Source organism: Amia ocellicauda, chromosome 14 (assembly GCF_036373705.1).
Source record: "Amia ocellicauda isolate fAmiCal2 chromosome 14, fAmiCal2.hap1, whole genome shotgun sequence".
NCBI lineage: Eukaryota > Metazoa > Chordata > Actinopteri > Amiiformes > Amiidae > Amia > Amia ocellicauda.
The window spans coordinates 27,538,298-27,555,226 of NC_089863.1; the positions used below are offsets into that span (position 1 = coordinate 27,538,298).

Sequence of the window (16,929 nt, forward strand, 5' to 3'; positions counted from 1 at the left end):
AATTCCATTCTGCACTCCTTCGATATCCTTCTCAGATGACAGCTCTCTCTCGCACACTCAAGACGTATCACTGCGCATTTTCAATTCACGCTGCACTTCTTGACACTCTTATTTCACAACTTCCAGAACAAAGAACAGATCGGGCAACTAAAATGATTATCGCCCCCCTCGACCGCCATTCACATCAGAAGTGAATTAATCTGAAAGACAATTTCATCAGCAGGGTAACAGGTTGCTGCCTCCACCTCTGGGAGTCTGGGGGGAAGAGGAGAGAGAGAGCAACGGACAGCAGGTCAATCAGACATAAGGAGACAGAAGCTAAATGAACAGTTTGTTCAGATTTGAAACAGCCACTAGTAAAATACACAATCCCTAGCCTACCCTGCCTATACAAACTAATCTCTGTGTGGGACCCGCCTGTAACAAGCCACAGGAGAACATTCACTAAATATAGAGGAGACCAAACTCATACAATGTAATTAAGAACATCAATTACACATTATAAACAAACGTGTACGAACCATAAAAAATCCAAAAAGTATCAAAAGCCAGCTCAAAAGAAACCCCAAAACAAACCCCTAATGGCTGTGAACTGTGGATCCCACTGTAGCCGGGAAGCGCAATAATATCCTCTGTGGCTGTTGACCAAACACACTGAACTCACCGAAGACATGAAAACACAAACCGCCCCCATCACACTGGGGAACAGGTGCCGTTCAACACACACACACGTATCCACTTCCAACAGACACACAGAGGCACTGATGGGCCGGTCCCGGGTCTGAGGCCCAGTTCGTCAGTGACAGTCAGCTCTCTCACGCAGCCTGTGCTCAGTCCTCTGTTTCCACAGCAGCCATTCACTGAATCAGAGAGGCTGTAGAGTGAGGAGGCCGGCAGCTACTGTCTATAGCAGACACCCCCAGACACCCCCCCCCCCCACACACACACACACAGACACACACACACACAGACACCCCCCACACACAGACACACAGACACACACACACAGACACACACACACACACACAAACACAGACACCCTCAGACACCCCCCCCCCCCCACACACACACACACAGACACACACACAGACACCCCCAGACACCCCCCACACACAGACACACACACACACACACACACACAGACACCCCGACAAAAAATATTCAAGTGCGTTGGTTTTACTTGTTATAATAATTCATAATGAGATAAAACAACAGTTTTTGATATAGCTCTGTGTTCTAAGGGACTAATTTAATTCATGCTTATCATTCATGTTGGACTTTGTGCTGGTGCGCATGCGAGACCCCTGTGGTGCTGAAAGTTGATCCTGATCAAATGGCAGTGTAAACGCAACACCACTGATCCTGATCGAGTGCATTTGATCCGGATCAGAAATGGCCGTGTAAAAGCACCTACAGACACACCCAGACACCCACACACACAGAGAGACTCACACACACACACATACACACACACATACACACACACACACACACACACACACACACATCTCTAAAGCTACAGGCTCCCACTGGCTCTATACAGACTGTACTCCAGAGCATCAACACCTCAATAAGAGACATCATCCAAACCCACACTGCTCTGTACTTCCTGCTCTCTCTCTGTCCATCTGTCTCTCTGTCTGTCTGTCTGTCTCTCCCAGCAATGATACAGCAGGAAGTGTCAGCAAAAGGGAGGGCAGAATGACAGAAAAATCCAGTCTTGTTGAAGACACCAATCTCAAATGTGTACCAATAAAATACAGTGCTGTGTCTGTCTGTCTGTCTGTCTCCCACTGTCTACAGTGCAGTGTCTGTCTGTCAGTCACACTGCCCCCCAAACAGCTCCACCTGTAGTATGTGTGGCCTGAAGGCAGAGTAGGACAGAACACCTGTGTGGCCAATCAAAACATAGTAAAGCTGATCCCAGAGATACTCACACAGCGCCACGGCCACTCCCCACACTTGCATTCTGCTGCCTGTCACTCTGTTGCTGGTTGTCTCAGTCTCTCTTTCTCTCTCTCAGCCTCTTTCTGTCTCTCTCTCGTTCTCTCTCTCTGTCTCATTGGCTGCTCTGGCACAAACCCACAGTATAAACCCTCAGCTGCACAGGATGGGTAACGACATCTATTAATATAGATCAAGCTCCTCGGCCCCGCGCTCAGGCATCGACCTCCTCTTCTCACGCCCTCTTGAGCATCAAACCACTTCTTCAATTTAAAACCATTTCATTCTCCTGAGGCTCTTAATGGAGTCTGTCCAGCGCAGTACGTCCTGCAGTCCAGTCTGTCCAGCGCAGTGCATCCTGCAGTCCAGTCTGTCCAGCGCAGTGTGTCCTGCATCTGTGTCTCTGTACACCTCTGTGTGCGTCTCTGTGTCTGTGTGTGTGTGTGTGTATGTGTCTCTGTACACCTTGGGGTGTGTCTCTGTGTCTGTCTATGTGTGTGTGTGTGTCTGTACACCTCTGGGTGTGTCTCTGTGTCTGTCTATGTGTGTGTGTGTCTGTACACCTCTGGGTGTTGTACACTAAAACTGCCCTGAGCTCTATTATCACTCTGTGAGTGGTTGTGAGTGAAAAGAAAGACAGACAGAATGAAAGGAAGAGCAAGAAAGAGGATAGAAACAAAGGAAAGACGGAAGAAACAAAGAAAGATAAATAAAGACAGAAAAGAAAGAAAAGTAAAGTAAGAAAGAAGGAAGGAAACAATTAAGAAAAAGAAGGAAAAAGAGAGAAAGAAGTAATAAAGAAAGAGAGCAATGTGAGCAGGAAGGGAAGCAGGACAGGGATGGAGTCACACTGAGGAGGACAGAAATGAGGAACCGGAGCTGCAGATGAACAGCAACACGAAGCTCAAGAGTCTGTGGCTCTGTGGCTCTGACCCGGCACTCAGAGAGGGAGTGGGAGAAGCGCCTCACTGCGTTGTTTAAGTCTCCGGTGCAGAGCAGCGCTGGGAGCGATGGGGCCCCGGGCCTCGGCTTCGGTCTCCAGTCACTCTGGCATGACTGAGCAGTGCAGCAGTAGTGCATTTACACGGCCATTTCTAATCCAGATCAAATGCATCGGAACATTTAATCAGGATCAGTGGTGTTGCGTTTACACTGTCATTTGATCAGGATCAGTGGTGTTGCGTTTATACTGCCATTTAAACAGGATCAGCTTTCAGCCGCCACAGGGGTTTCGCTTGCGCACCAGCACCAAGTCCAACATTAATTACATGCAGAGTCGGGTGGCCCTATACGCTCACTACGCAAGTTGCATAGGGCCCCGTAAATTACGCAAGGCCTCGATGTACAAGCGAACTAGGCGGGCGCCTAGTGCCCCAGAATATCAATGGGCCACTAAAATATGACATAGATATTATTTAAAATAAAAAATTCAACATGAGCGCAGTGACAGAGATGTAGTGAGCTAGTGGGGAGGGGCAGGTGAGGAGGAGGAAGAAAGACGGCATCCTTTAAAAGAGAGGGTGGAAAAAAGGACGAGGACTAGCAGGCGCAAGATAGAGGCCTGGATCAGCCGCTGTTCATCATTTCACCTCACTAGTTGTGTCGAGTGATGCTTGTGTGTGACCTCAATGCAACAAGCCAGCTATTCTCAATCTCATTTTCAGTCGGATCGGCTCCTAAAACCTGCCCGGAGGCGCCCGAAAGCGCCCGGAGATCACATACTAAACCTGCCCGCTGGCACTAGCTGACGCCCAGAGATCAAAGACAAAAAAGTCCAGTTGGCGACAGCAAAACATGATTAAGCCAGGAGATGAGCAGACACGATCAAGGACATATCAATACACAATGCAATCAAACCGCGTATAGTATTGGAATAAAAACATTATTATTATTATTATTATTATTATTATTATTATTATTATTATTATTATTATTATTATTATTATTATTACTCAAATAAGTTGAGTTTTTTATAGGAAAAAAATTATGCAACACATCAAAACCTGTGAACAAATAAAAACACATATTTCCATATTTGCTGCTTGATACAATCTGGTCTGGTTTTCTCGGGCGCTTCAGCATGATTTGCCGTGCACTAATGGGATTTAAATATTTTAATTATTACAGATAGGCTATTGTCCTTGATCCCCTCCGGTCACCTCTCTAGGGTTCACCATTTCTCGGGGCGCAGCAGAGTTGTGGGACACCGAGCTTTGCAAGGCGACCCTGTGCGGCCGAATGGTTCTGGACTTCACTGGTGCAGTTAGAAACCGCAGAGCTTTCCTCTACAATAGTTTGCCCGTTGTCAGCTAATGATTTTTGATAGTATTGTATTTTCAATACATTTTATTTTTTAATGTACACTGTGTAATGTAGAATTTTCAGTACTGTGTATTTATGGCGTGGGTGTTTTTTACATAAACACTTTATTAGTTGTTGCTGTTATTTTAATGTGCACAGTGCACTATTTACATTTGTATGTATTACTAAATCCATTTCAGTGTATGTTAAAGTGCAATACATGTTCTGTAATGTGCACTATGAAAATGTTTGTGTCTCTCTTAGTTTTACCTAAACATAAAGATGGGCAGCACTAAAATGTTTTGCAGCGAGGTGGGGGCTCCCACATTCAGACCTCACCTATGGCCCCCAAAAGGCTAGGGCCGGCCCTGATTAGATGCATGCATTACATAAGTCCTTTAGAACACAGAGGTTTCCACCAGCCACAAAAAACAGTGCAAACTAGGATGCGAATGTTATAAATAATGATTCATTTTTTACTTTTTTATGTAAATAACTGTTTAACAAAACCAAAATATGAATAACAAACATCTTTTTAACCATTCAAACATGAAAAAGTAGAAACTTGTAAAGATGTCTGTGGCAATTAGGGTTGCTAGCCAGCCAGTATTCTAGCGGACTGTCCGGCATTTGTACACTACATGGCCAAGAGTATGTGGACACCCCTTCTAACTAGTGTATATGGCATGTGGGAGACTCTGAGACCAAGTAGAGGAAGATTCTATGGTCTGATGAGACCAAAATAGAGCTTTCTGGCCTTAGGTAACGAACTGAAAATATATATATCACGTTCTTATCATTATAGTGTGTGCTGTGTCCTTGGTACCAGTGCTTCCATGTCTGGATGAAATAGTGTTTTCCGAATTATAAAGAATACCTAATGAATTATTGCTTCCCGTGTCTCGGAACTGCCCCAGGACATATGCCAAGAAAATATCATCCAGGTTTGGGACTGCCCCGAACCTCCTTTGAAATATTGCTTGTAGATGTATAAAAGGCTGTTGTGAAATGTTCAATAAATGAAGATAAACCAACAGACATTGTGTCAGTGACTTTACTTCCTGGGCCTGTCTCCTGCTGAGAGTCTACACTGTTCCTGGAACCGCAAACTGGGGTGCCTGATTCACTGGGACCTGAAGGCTTGCTTCAACTGAAGCGTTGTACCTTAACACGAAGTCTGCAAGAGACCTGGGACTTGGGAGAAGATTTATCTTCCAGCAGGGCAGAAACCCCAAACATACAGCCAAAGCCACACTGGAGTGCCTTAAAAATAAAAAGGCCAATGTCCTGGAGTGGCCGAGTCAAAGCTCGGACCTCAATCTAATTGAGAATATGTGGAAAGAGTTGAACATTGCTGTTCACCAATGGCCCCATCCAACTTGATGGAGCTTGAGCAATTTTGTAAAGACGAATGGGCAAACATTGCTGTGTCCAGATGTGCAAAGCTGATAGAGACTTTTCCACGTTGACTCATGGCTGTAATTGCTACCAAAGGTGCCTCTACCAAATATTGACTGAAGGGGTGATCACTTATGCATTCAATTATTTTCTGTTTTGTATTTGTAATTCATTTAGAAAAAAATGCAGATCATATTTTTCACTTTGACATTATGGACATTTTCGGCGTTGATTACATGTTGACTGATTAAATCTATTCTGATTTCAAGTTGTAACACAATGACATGTGGAAAAGACCAAGAGGGGTGAATACTTTTGAGAGCCACTAAAATGAAACCACACAGCAATCTCCTTACACAAGCATTGGCAGTAGAATGAACTTTACTGAGAGCTCAATGACTTTCAACATGGCATCGTCATAGGATGCCCTGCTAGAGCTGCCCTGGTGAGCTGTAAGTGCTGTTATTGTTAACAGGAAACATCTAGGAGCAACAACAGCTCAGCTGCCACGTGGTCGGCAACACAAGCTCACAGAACGGGACTGTTGAGTGCTGAAGTACGTAGCTCATAAAAATAGTCTTTTTTTAGATACAAAGCGAAAGAACTCCAATCACGAAATCTCAAAAATCGTGCCGACGCCAATAATGCACTTCGGTTTATGTCATCGGACATATGCCGGAATAAGTCCGGGCTTCTGAATAAAAGAGCGAATCGTCAATTGGTAAAGTCATTGCGTCACTCGGGTATTACACACAATGTTAAACATACCCGGGACCCGAAGTACAAGAATGGGACCTGAGCCGGACTCGGCTGACCGTATAAAATATGGACCCAAACCCATACAGGTCCTGGGTCGGGTCCCGGGTCCTCGGGTTCGTGTGGACCCGTGAAGACCTCTACCGAGCAGTTGCACAAGCCTAAGATCTTCATGCGCAATGCCAAGCGTCGGCTGGAGTGGTGTTAAGCTCGCCACCATTTGACCCGGGAGCAGTGGAAATGCGATCTCTGGAGTGACGAATCACGCTTCACCATCTGGCAGTCCGACAGAGGAATCTGGGTTTGGCGGATGCCAGGAGAACGCTACCTGCACAAATGCATAGACCAACTTATTTTGGAGGAGGAATAATGGTCTCAGGGCTCGGCCACTTACTCCCACTGAAGGGAAATCTTAATGCTACAGCCTACAATGACATTCTAGATGATTTTGCACTTCCAAATTTGTGGCAACAGTTTGGGGAAGGCCCTTTTCTGTTTCAGCACAAAGTGAGGTCTATACAGAAATAGTTTGTCAAGATTGGTGTGGAAGAACTTGAGTGGCTTGTACCTGACCCTGACCTCAACCCCATCAAATACCGTTGGGATGAATTGGAACGCTGACTGTGATCCAGGGCTGATCACCCAACATCAGAGCTCACTAATGCTCTTGTGGCTGAAATCCCCTCAACAATGTTCCAACATCTAGTGGAAAGCTTTCCCAGAAGAGTGGAGGCTGTTATTGCATCAAAGGGGGGACCAACTCCATATTAATGCCCATGATTTTGGAATGAGATGTTTGACGAGCAGGTGTCCACATACTTTTGACAATGTAGTGTATGTACTTTGACCCCCTGTCCAGTATTTTGAATATGTCGTTAAGAATTGTATCAGTCTACAATTTGCCCTCAACCCCACAACCATCAACGTCTAATTGCCAGCACCCCCTCTAGGTTGACATTTCGCAAACCCCCCCACCAGGGGTCCGTTATTTTCATATCTCAAAAGTGGCAAACAAGGTGTAGGGGGCATGACTCCTGCATGTGACCTTAACTCCCTGGCAACCATCTTTTGGACATTTCAGATAACAGATGGCTATAAAATGAGGTTAATTTAGGTAGATGAAGAATTTGGTTGGAATAAAATAATTTGGAAATACTTAAAACTTTACAGTTAAAGTGGACTTTACTTCTTTTGCAAGAGGTTTATGAGAGATGCCCTGAGATTATAGAATCACTTCTAGAAAGTGAGAGGTGTGAGAAAGTGAAGGTGTCATATAATTACAATTAATACAAAATAATGTATTATGTACTAATAGCTGGAGTGAGAACTGATCTAATTTTATAACCCCCAACACACAACAATACCTATGAAGTTACATATTTTGTTAATTTAAGAAATCTGGACTTAATATCTTGGTGAGTTTAATGATGGGGGAATGAGTGGAGCAGCTCCATGACCTCAGCTCCGGCTCCAGCAATGCCAGCTCCAGCTCCGCTCCGCATCTTGCACAGATCTGCAGAAATCTTCTGATCCCATTGGTGGCACAGCGCAGATCTGCGCATAACTGCGGACATAAGAGGTATAAGAGGTACATCTGATCCAATCACCGACAGCGCCTACTGTTGGTGGGGGGAACCAAAAAAATGATGATCCCTCGACGAGCAGGATGAGCTTCCTCCTCTGTAGTACCGGAACATACTCCTCTTGAAAGAGCCCAGGATGGATCCGGCGCACCTCCGGTCTCCAGTCCTCCTGCACCGGGACACAGTCTCTCAAACAGGTTAACGCAGGTTAACTGTGTCCTACACAACCTATTCCTCAAATGTGTTTTCTAGTTGTTTACATTCACAAAACACTCTTCACATCCTGTACTTGTCTTTACAATAATGCTTAGCTTTTATCCTAAACCTGCAGAAAGAAACCTCTTAAATGAGCAGCTCATACCGCTGCTCCTTCTGCACTTTCCCGCTCATTTCTCTAGCTTCCCCTGCAAAAATGAAGTCTCTCAGTGACCGCAGCGCCGGTCCTCTCTGTGTCCACCTCTCCTGTCTCTCAGTGACCGCAGCGCCAGTCCTCTCTGTGTCCACCTCTCCTGTCTCTCAGTGACCACAGTGCCGGTCCTCTCTGTGTCCACCTCTCCTGTCTCTCAGTGACTGCAGTGCTGCTCCTCTCTGGGCAGCCAGCTCTGCCTGTGTCGGCCCATCTGTCTGTCCAGGCTGTGGTCACTGAGCCGGTACTGGGTCAGATCTGTCTCTGCTTCGTATCTCTGACAGTGAAGAGACTCTGCAGGGTGGACTCTCTGTTTAGGGTCCAATAGTGATCCAGTTCACTGTGGGATTTAGATTCTGTGTCCCAATGATCCAGACAGGAGGTTTGATCTTTATAATCTGGTTGACTCTGACTGGGGGCAGGAAAGGAGTGCTGACCTGAAGCCGGTCAGTGTTCACAGTGTTAGTGGGGGTCAGAATGAGCTTAAGGGGACTCTTTTTTCTCTCTCTGTCTCTCTCTCTCTCTCTCTCTCTCTCTCACACACACACATACACACACACATTTTACTTTCTCTTTCACTCTCACTCACTCCTGTTTGAGCTAAAGCAATTTTATCACTTTTCAAAGTGCGTGGCTGTGTTGCGTTCAGTCAGTCATCTGTATAGTGGTACTATTGTCACTAACCTCACTCTCACTCACACACACTGCCCTGAGCTCTATACACTCGTTTGTGTGTGTGTGTGTGTGTGTGTGTGTGCGTGTGTGCGTGTGTGTCTTCCTGTTGAAGCTCTGCTCTTCACAGCTCAACTGTCTCTTCAGGGGAGTGACAAACTCAGAGCCCCAGTGACTACAGGCCTGTGACAGAAAGTGCCTCTGCTGTCTTCATTCTCTCTCGGTTACTTCTCGGTTACTTCCTCTCTGATGCGGTGGTGCCCCACCTCCCACAACACTGCCCTCTGCCTCTTTGATCTCATTCTCTCTCTCTCTTGCGCTTCCCCACATACACCTTTCACCTCTCTCTCTCTCTCTCTCTCTCTCTCTCTCTCTCTCTCTGCACCTTTCACCTCTCGCCTCTCCCTCATCCTCTGTCTCTCTCTCTCCCGCCTCCCCTCCTCAGATAGTGTAGCACCTGATTCTCCAGTGATGGAAACTGCAGGGGTCAGGGGTCAGCATTAATTAGCCAGGAAAACCTCAACTGCCCTTCCTCTTTCTTCCTCCTCAGTCGGTTTGTTTCAGTTTTGGCAGTGACCTGTGCACCGGGCCCACAGAGCTGCATCGCTATTGTTAGATTTGAAGGTCGTGGCTGTTTGCAGCCAGCCGGCCGCAGTGGCCCCTGTCCATGTCTACCCCCTGTGAGCTCTGTGCCAGACTCCCCTCAGATTGCTATTATCATTAGTATTTTTCTATTATTATTAATAGTAGATTGTTGTAATTATTATCATTATTGAAATGTATGTACACTTTGCACTTTACTCAAAACATGCTTCGAGTCCCACATCTCCCAGTGTGTGTGTGTGATTGTTTGAGTGTGTGTATCTGTGTGTGTGTGATAGCATGAAATATTCTCTCCCTCTGACTCACGCACACAGAAACAAGAACTTCTTGCAAAGAAGCGGCCTGGCTCGGAAAGACAGGAACATTATTTTTAAGGGTGATGTTTCAAGGGCTTGTGTGAGTGTGTGTGGTAGTTTGTGTGTCAGTTTTATCTTGAGAGGGAATTGAAGGCGGGGCTGAGCTGGCACAGTTGAGGAAGCTGAGGTGTGTGTGAGTCTCTGTATGTGTGAATGTGTGTGTGTGTGTGTCTGTGTAAGCCAATGTCCTGTGTCTCTCAGTGTCACTCTCCTGCAGGCAGTATGGGAGCCGCTACTCTGTGCGCTGTGCTGTGTGAGTACCACCGTCTTTCTCTACTCTCTGAGACAATGTGTGTGTGTGAGAGTACCACCGTCACTCTCTCCTCTCTGAGACACTGTCTGTGTGTGTGAGTACCACCGTCTCTCTCTCCTCTCTGAGAGACTGTGTGAGAGTACCACCGTCTCTCTCTCCTCTCTAAGACACTGTCTGTGTGTGAGAGTACCACCGTCTCTCTCTACTCTCTGAGAGTCTGTGTGTGTGAGTACCACCGTCTCTCTCTCTCCTCTCTGAGACACTGTGTGTGTGAGTACCACCGTCTCTCTCCTCTCTGAGACACTGTGTGTGTGAGTACCACCGTCTCTCTCTCGTCTCTGAGACACTGTGTGTGTGTGAGTACCACTGTCTCTCTGTCCTCTCTGAGACACTGTGTGTGTGAGTACCACCATCTCTCTCTCCTGTCTGAGACATTGTCTGTGTGTGTGTGTGTGAGTACCACCATCTCTCTCTCCTCTCTGAGACACTGTCTGTGTGTGTGTGAGTACCACCGTCTCTCTCTCATCTCTAAGACACTGTCTGTGTGTGTGAGTACCACCGTCTCTCTCTCATCTCTGAGACACTGTCTGTGTGTGTGTGTGAGTACCACCGTCTCTCTCTCATCTCTGAGACACTGTCTGTGTGTGTGTGAGAGTACCACCGTCTCTCTGTCCTCTCTGAGACACTGTCTGTGTGTGAGAGTACCACCGTCTCTCTCTCCTCTCTGAGACACTGTCTGTGTGTGAGAGTACCACCGTCTCTCTCTCATCTCTGAGACACTGTCTGTGTGTGTGAGTGCCACCGTCTCTCTGTCCTCTCTGAGACACTGTCTGTGTGTGAGAGTACCACCGTCTCTCTCTCCTCTCTGAGACACTGTCTGTGTGTGAGAGTACCACCGTCTCTCTCTCCTCTCTGAGACACTGTCTGTGTGTGAGAGTACCACCGTCTCACACCTCTCTGAGACACTGTCTGTGTGTGAGAATACCACCGTCTCTCTCTCCTCTGTGAGAGTCTGTGTGTGTGAGTACCACCGTCTCTCTCTCCTCTGTGAGAGTCTGTGTGTGTGAGTACCACCGTCTCTCTCTCCTCTCTGAGACACTGTCTGTGTGTGAGAATACCACCGTCTCTCTCTCCTCTGTGTGACACTGTCTGTGTGTGTGAGTACCACCGTCTCTCTCTCATCTCTGAGACATTAGGCACATTTACACGGCCATCTCTGATCCGGATCAGACACATCGGTACATTTGATCTGGCAGTGAAACGCTTGACCAACTCCAGTCCCAGCATGCACTGCAGTGGCGTGTGTTTTAAAGGCAGGCGGCAGACAAACAGCCTTCACATCAGTGGAGCAGATAGGAGAGCACATCCCTACTGCCCATATTATATTATTATTATTATTATTTTTATTTCTTGGCAGACGCCCTTATCCAGGGCGACTTACAACATAAGTGCAATACAAAATGCAACAATACAGTTAAGTACAAGGCATCAAACACTGCAAATTCAAATTTACATTAAAAGAAGCAATTCAAGATACATTTCACAATTTCTAATTTATACAGTTAAGTACTGTAAGTGCGGACATACATTCTGGAAAGTAAAGCTAAGTGCCGTCAAGATGTACGGTCACAGTCAAGGGTTACGGGAAAGGGAGCAAGGAGGAAATCAATCAATAACGCAAGAAGCATGATAAAATGCTATGAAGTGCTATCTAACGGGGATTAAACAGGACTAATATTACAAGTACTGTCTGAAAAGATGTGTCTTGAGTAAGCGCTGGAATGAGGCGCAGGACTCTGCTGTTTTGACTTCGGTGGGAAGGTTGTTCCACCATTTAGGGGCCAGGGATGAGAAGGAGCAGCTCTGGAGGAAGGAGAGTGGAGAGGAGGCCGAGTTAGTCTTCTGGCACTGGAAGACCGCAGTGGTCTGGAAACTAAATTCTGTTCCAAATCAGTGAAGCTGAGGAGATTGTTTTCAAATATGTGATATAAATGTGTAATACCTTTCCTTTTCCATGTGCTAAACAATATTGGCATTTTTATAATAAGGAAGTCAGGATTCGACCATATTGGGCGTCATTGTAAACTGAGTGAGTCTGTTAATTTTCCACAAAGTTGAGGAGATTACAGTGTTATGATGTTTTACAGTTGGGGTTATGAAGGGTAAGTCATTAACTGAAATGTCTTTACATACAGCCTGTTTGATTTGTATCCATAGGTTGATGTGTTTATTTGAGTGTAGCCATTTTCTAATATATTGTAGTTGATTAGCCAGGTAGTATTGAACAACATTGGTGCCTCTAGGGCTCCTTGGACTTTGCTTTCCTGTAATGTGGTTAACTTAATCCGAGGTTGATTATTTTTCCAGTACAGTTTTGTAATTATTGAGTCTAATGTCGGGAACCATGTGGTTGTAGGTTGTACTGGACCCATGGCGAGAAGGTAGTTAATTTAGGGCAGAATGGACATTTTAATTGTTCCCATTCTGTCAGTGATGGACAGTGGTGGGTTCATCCATCGGTTCAGATCATCTTGTATGATTTGTATGAGTGGAGTAAAATGTAGATGGAATAACTGACAGATTTGTTGAGATATTGATGTCTAGGTATTTGATAATCCAGTGCTGAAAGGGAGAGCAGGTGTCTGGCCTGCAGCATTCTGGGAGTCTCCGCATCAGGGAAGCATTGGAGATTTAGTCCAGTTTATGGAGTAGTCCATAATAGAGAATGCATTTATGACTTCAATCGCTTTTTGTATTGAATCTGAGGGATTTTGGAGGAACAATACATCATCTGCATAAACGCTGATCTTGTGGTTTGTACTGAGACTTTGAATTCTGTCTTATTGCAGCAGCTAGTGGTTCAAGAAATAGAGCAGAAAGAGAGAGAGAGAGAGACAGAGAGAGAGAGAGAGAGAGAGAGAGAGAGAGAGGGGAGGGAGAGAGATCCTTGTCTGGTGCTCAATGTGAAGCTTTGTGATGTTATCCCATTCTTAGTGACCGCTGCCATAGGTGAAGTGTATAATGTCTTTATCCAGTGAATGAACGATTCAAAAACCAATTACCAAAGTAGAAATTTCCAGTTCACTGTGTCAAAGGCTTTTTCTTTAGCTAATGATACAATTATTGTTTTTACTGTATTGTGTTTTGTTATGTTAATTAAATTGAGTAGGCGACGCATGTTGTTTGAAGAGCGTCTACCTCTGATGAAGCCAGTTTGGTCGGGGTAGATAAGCAATGGAGTTACCGATTCTAATCAGGTGGCTAGAGCTTCACTGATTATCTGAAGGTCTGTATTTATTAGATATAGGGGGCGATAGCTAGAGCATAGTGTTGGGTCCTTGTCTGGTTTAAGTAATACTGAGAAGGGCTGTGTTCATGTGTGGACGAACTGTAGAAGATTGTTTTAATTTGGATGCCATTTTGGTAAATAATGGTGAGATTGTTTGCCAGAAGTGTTTATAAAACTCGGTAGGGTTCATGAGTGGCCCAAAACCCCCAAATATTTTAGTTTTCCAATTGCTTATTGTGGAACGAAAATTGAATGACCAAAACACAGACCATATACACAGCTGGATGTTAACTGGACTGTGGACTGAAACTGCCTAGAAAGCAAAGCGTCCCTATTCCTTTTTCTTCAGGGTTGAGATTTCTGAGGTTTCACCAGGAGCAGTAATATCCAAACTGAAAACGGGAAACGATGTCATTCTCTATTTTCTGTCTGTTAGAAAAACCTAAAATACAAAATCACTGTGACATCGCTATCGCACTCTAGCGTCTGCAGGCTGGAATTACATCTGTTGGTATAATTTCACTTACCATTCAGTAATCTAATACTCGTTTGAATGTTGTGTATGGTCTGTCCCAAGGGTCATTTCTAGCCTTTTGGGGGCCCTAAGCAGGATTTGATTTGCCCCCCCCTCACTTTTTTTCCTCATCCCATTTTTTTCAATGACAAAGGTTTAGTGTCTTACACATTTTTGCCCCAGGCTCAGTCATAGTCAGCAGCACCTGTAGTCTGAAGTCTGTCAGTCAATAAAGGTCCTGACAGATATTGCAGATTTAAATAAGTGTATCTAGACCAGGGGTTCTCAGACTTTATCTTGAGCCTCTTCTGAGCAATGACAAAAAATGACTGCGCCTCCTCATAGTTTATAAGAACAATACAGCAATATTTGGAAAATCATGAATAAAAAAGTAGGGATTTGATCAATATAGAGATCCGTATGAGTTGCAGAAATAGGCTATACATTTTGAGATCAAAAACAGTAGAAATGGAAACCGCTAAAATAAAACTTTACAACCATTTAAGAAACATGACACAAACCAATGATAGATTAATTCAATATAATATTCATTTTTCCTACCTGATCAGTGGGAGGGGTGTGTTTGTTTCCTCAATGCCCAAAGTAATGGGATTTGGGGTTGCAATTTTAGACACATAAGTCATCTTCCAAATTAAGTGATATTTAGTTTTAATTGCAGTTAATGTCGAGAAGCCGCTACATGTAAATCCCAGTTTTAAATAAGCTTTGTCAAATTTTCAGCTTTTGCGTTTTGCCGGAACCTCCACTGATGTATTGGATGCAATTCTCCCTTTCTCACAAAACAATACATTTCTCACAACAACTTCTCTTTAAGCACAACGTGTATGGCAAGCCAAATTATCATTTAGAGATATCTCTAAATTATTTCCAGATATCTCTAAATCATTTTGAGATATCTATAAATCATTTTGAGATATCTGCAAATCATTTGGAGATTTCATTTAGGTGAACTTGGACTGTCCAGTTCAATTAAAGTAAAAAGAAAAAAAAAAATACAGCCAGCTAGCTTTATCTACACACCTAATGTCATCGACATATTGTTGTACAGCAATAAAAATGAAGCACAATAATATAATATTACAATACCTTTCTCTTGTGCTTGTTTTTGTGTGCCATATTGGTGCGTTCTTGTTTTTTTTTTTTTTTCGCTAGTATAATTTGGTTGCGTTGCAATCCTAATTTTGTTATTCAATTTTTTTCTACTACACCCAAGGCAGGTTTGATTGATGGCAGGTTTCTAGAGCATAACTTACACCGATCAGCCATAACATTATGACCACTGACAGGTGAAGTGAATGACACTGATAATCTTGTTATCATGGCACCTGTCAGTGGGTGGGATATATTAGGCAGCAAGTGAACATTTTGTACTCAAAGTTGATGTGTTAGAAGCAGGAAAAATGGGCAAGTGTAAGGGCCAAAGTGTGATGGCTAGACGACTGGGTCAGAGCATCTCCAAAACTTCAGCTCTTGTGGGGTGTTCCCGGTCTGCAGTGGTCAGTACCTATCAAAAGTTGTCCAAGGAAGGAAAAGCGGTGAACCGGCGACAGGGTCATGGGCGGCCAAGGCTCATTGATGCATGTGGGGAGCGATGGCTGGCCCGTCTGGTCCAATCCGACAGACGAGCTACTGTAGCTCAAATTGCTGAAAAAGTGAATGCTGGTTCTGATAGAAAGGTATCAGAACACACAGTGCATCGCAGTTTGTTGCGTATGGGGCTGCGTAGCCACAGAACAGTCAGGGTGCCCATGCTGACCCCTGTCCACTGCCGAAAGCGCCTACAATGGGCATGTGAGCATCAAAACTGGACCACGGAGCAATGGAAGAAGGTGGCCTGGTCTGATAAATCATGTTTTCTTTTACATCGTGTGAATGGCCAAGTGTGTGTGCGTCGCTTACCTGGAGGACACATGGCACCAGGATGCACTATGGGAAGAAGGCAAGCCGGCGGGGGCAGTGTGATGCTTTGGGCAATGTTCTGCTGGGAAACCTTGGGTCCTGCCATCCATGTGGATGTTACTTTGACATGTACCACCTACCTAAGCATTGTTGTAGACCATGAACACCCTTTCATGGAAACGTTATTCCCTGATGGCATTGGCCCCTTTCAGCAAGATAAACGCCCTGCCACAAAGCAAAAATGGTTCAGGAATGGTTTGAGGAACACAACAATGAGTTCAAGGTGTTGACTTGTCCTCCAAATTCCTCAAGATCTCAATCCAATCGAGCATCTGTGGGATGTGCTGGACAAACAAGTCCGATCCATGGAGGCCCCACCTCGCAACTTACAGGACTTAAAGGATCTGCTGCTAACGTCTTGGTGCCAGAGGCAATGCTTCTTGAGAATAGCAAACTCAAAATTTGTGATTGTTTTTTATAGGACAGTGCAGCTCTAACCAACACCTCCAATCTTGTCTCATTATCTGACTCCTGACTCCAATTAGCTTTTGGAGAAGTCATTAGCCTAGGGATTCACATACATATTCCACCTTGCACTGTGAATGTTTAAATTATGTATTCACTATAGACAAGAAAAAAAGAATGATTTGTGTGTTATTAGTTTAAGCAGACTGTGTTTGTCTATTGTTGTGATTTAGATGAAGATCAGATCGAATTTTTTGACCAATTTATACAGAAATCCAGGTAATTCCAAAGGGTTCACATACTTTTTCTTGCCACTGTATACTGTAACTAGCTCGAGCCTTCCTTGACACATGCCCGCACCCCCCTTGGAAGGTACGCCCCACAGTTTGACACAAACTACAATTACTAAATCCCACTTACTGATTTTAAAGTACTAGCTAATTAGATAACTTGATAATTTATGCTGGAG

At 44.7% G+C, this 16,929-nt stretch overlaps 1 long non-coding RNA gene across 1 annotated transcript in view; it reads left to right on the top strand.

The window, feature by feature from the left end:
• Window positions 1-10,028: 10,028 nt before the first annotated feature.
• LOC136767583 (uncharacterized) overlaps window positions 10,029-16,929 on the top strand; it is a 14,687-nt gene continuing 7,786 nt past the window's right edge. Inside the window, exon 1 of the long non-coding RNA XR_010821837.1 lies at window positions 10,029-10,272. This is a non-coding gene — a long non-coding RNA (uncharacterized LOC136767583). The remainder of the gene's footprint in view (window positions 10,273-16,929) is intronic.